The 3,213-nt window shown below is 36.6% G+C and overlaps 1 long non-coding RNA gene across 1 annotated transcript; it reads left to right on the top strand.

Annotated features, from left to right (window-relative positions):
- Positions 1-2,163: 2,163 nt before the first annotated feature.
- On the top strand, positions 2,164-2,994 carry LOC149253218 (uncharacterized). Its single transcript, XR_016266150.1, has 2 exons — positions 2,164-2,382; positions 2,519-2,994. It is a non-coding gene; the product is annotated as an uncharacterized LOC149253218 (long non-coding RNA).
- The last annotated feature ends 219 nt before the right edge of the window (positions 2,995-3,213 follow it).

Below are 3,213 nucleotides of genomic sequence, written 5' to 3'. Positions count from 1 at the left end.
TTAATGGACAATATGATTCTATGTTTTCAAGAAACTCATTTGTACACTCCACCAGTAGTCAAAGAATTCTTATCATTTAATTTTGCCGCTGCACATTCTACACATGGAATTCTTACTTGCATAAACAAAAAAATACCTATTAGAGCAACAAAGACATTTTGCAAAAACAAAACAGAGCTTACCCTAATTGACATGTACTTCCAACAACCAATTTGTTTAATGAACATTTATGCAACACCATTTGAACAAGTATCCACGATAATGCAAATAATTAAGGAAGCAAAATCGCAAACTACATATACTAATTGTGTTTTTTTAGTTGTTGGTGATTTCAACATTGACATACAACAAGAAACAGCTCGTAGCAAACTCTTTATACAATTTATGGAAATGGAAAACTTACATGAAATAACAAGCAAACTATCTCCGCACCGAAAAACAGTAATAGACCATATCTGGACAACTTTGCCTATGAAACAGTGTGAAATAAATGTAACATGGGCTTATTGGTCTGATCACAGCATATTCTATGCGCTGCTACAGCTCTAACGACCCTTAGTACAAACCAAATTTAGCATGTAGCAAAATCAAAGTAGCATTGATACACAAGTTTCTCTACAATTTGCTAAACTTCATATTCAAGCAAACTTCATATTCAAACAAATGTTGTGTTATCCGAGCAATATCAATCTCCAATGGCCATACTAAAAGTCTATTTCTTGTAGCTCCCTTGCAACACTCTGTTCAAACAAATGCTGTGTTATCCGAGCAATATCAATCTCCAATGGCCATACTAAAAGTCTATTTCTTGTAGCTCCTTTGCAACACTCTGCGCGAACTCATCTAGGTATGTAACGACACATAGAATAACGTTATGCACAGATTTATTATTACATGGAACACATTTTGCTTGTAGACCTAATAGAGTACAGATTTATTATTACATGGAACACATTTTGCTTGTAGACCTAATAGCTTGTACTCGTGTTGTACAGATAACTAATAAGAAAAGACAGCACGAAGAAGTAACTCGTCCAGAGGCTGGTCTCTCTCAGAGACTTGCACTCATCTAGGTATGTAACGACACATAGAATAACGTTATGCACAGATTTATTATTACATGGAACACATTTTGCTTGTAGACCTAATAGCTTGTACTCGTGTTGTACAGATAACTAATAAGAAAAGACAGCACGAAGAAGTAACTCCTCCAGAGGCTTGCTCTCTCTCAGAGACTTGCAACGTCTCAGAGACTGATAAACAGATAATTAATATGAAAAGACAGCACGAAGAAGTACCTGCTCCAGAGGCATGCTCTCTCTCGGAGACTTGTAACGTCTCAGAAACTGCTAAAAAGTAGCTAAATAACCTTCAAATATATTCTTACAAGTTTTGTAGTACAAACATAATGTTAATTCAGATTCTTTAATATTGTTCTACAGGCAGAAACATGAAAATACATCAAGTTTTGTAGTACAAACATAATGTTAATTCAGATTCTTTAATATTGTTCTACAGGCAGAAACAGGAAAGTACATCTGAAATAGCAGCTAAGCATCAACTATGCACAATAATCACAATACATGAGTTGAAAGGCCTGAAAATGGGAACAATCTTTCACGGCCAGATTCTAGTAATATACAAAACACTGGTCGACCAAGTCCACGGAATTCAATTGTTACGTGCTGACCTAGTGGACAGCAGAGGAAATATGACAATCACGCTAAATGTGCCACACAACCTGATTGCTGCTACTGAAGCGAAACTTGTAGTGGGCCAGGGAATCTGTATCACAGATTTCAAGGTCTCTCCCAAGACAGTTTACGACCATGGAGACTGTCCGTGTATACTTGTTTTGCATGAGAAGAGCATCTTGGAAGCAATTCCACCTATCTGTATGGAATACAGATTTGTACCCACGACGACTATTAACCAGCTCACCAGCACCACAGCTGCATTCGCAACCAGCATAGTAGCCGGCCTTGTGACAGCTGCCAAAGAAATAGCTGGTCAATATGTCATAACTATCAAGGACGGCCCGTCCCAAAAAGACAAAGCCACGGTATATACAAATTCAACCATTTATTCTTCTTAACATTTAAATCATCTATACATTTTAAGTAACCATTTACTTAAAAACAATTACATTTAACACTAGTACATTTTGCAACGCAGGTGCATCTTTTCAGTACATTTCAACCAATTTTCAAATCCATCCAACAACAAATTTCGAAACAAGAAGCACCAATGATGTTGTTTCGAAATCTTGCCCGAGGCAAAGAACGTGGGTCATTACGCACTTGCAAATCCACATTCATTACAGCTGTCACTTCAAACAGGGTACTTGCAGACCTGAGCAAACTACCTGCCTCAACAACAAAGGTTATTTCATAGTGCACAAAATATATATTATAAATCTTTATTTCCTGTTCTCCTAAATTATGCTCGTTCATTTAACGTCCTCTTAGCATTTTTATTACAATATCTAACGCTAGACTTGTACTGAAACATGGACCAGGTTAAAGGAATGTTGACTATAGCAAACATACATGCAGAACCCTTTGTTACAATCTGCAACAATTGCTCTCTGCCGGCCGATACATTTGGAACAGTTTTCATGGATCAACTTAATTGTTCCACATGCAGACAGCTAACCACATATCGACGCAGATTACAATTGAATTGCATTATCCAAACAGAGGCAAATGTTCAGTACAAGTACATTTTAAAAGACAGTTTGCTGCTGGAACTTTGTCCATCCTTAACAGGACTGACGTATGAAAAATATCTAGAGGACGTTGCTGACGTTACATACAGTTTACGAGATTTCCATGTACACAGCAGCTTTCTGTTGGATAGTTCGGATGTCATTGTCCGTACAGATTGACATACTTTATCCTCTCTAGGATTTGACCTGCAAATGTAATTGATATTTGTCTATTGTCTCGCTTAAGCTTTCTATTATTGGTATGCAATTGTTTTTAGTTGTAAAAACACTTTTGAATCCACAGTGTTACGTGAACTGTTTCATCAATTTTACTGGAAAAAATGACATTGCTTTTAACTGCAAAAATTCCTTTCGATCCATTGGATTCAGAAAACGAGTCTGAATCCATGAGAAAATTAGTTGGAACAGTGTCAACTGTCGCTTAGAACTAATTTATATTTTCGTTAATCTAGATAGTTCAGTTTCTTGGTTATAACTACTACTCA

The sequence above is a fragment of the Pinus tabuliformis genome, chromosome 7, assembly GCF_031772625.1.
Source record: "Pinus tabuliformis cultivar Carrire ecotype Pingquan chromosome 7, CPIR1, whole genome shotgun sequence".
Classification (NCBI taxonomy): domain Eukaryota; kingdom Viridiplantae; phylum Streptophyta; class Pinopsida; order Pinales; family Pinaceae; genus Pinus; species Pinus tabuliformis.
The sequence above is the reverse complement of the archived record's forward strand: the minus strand, read 5'-3'. Positions and strand labels throughout refer to the sequence as shown.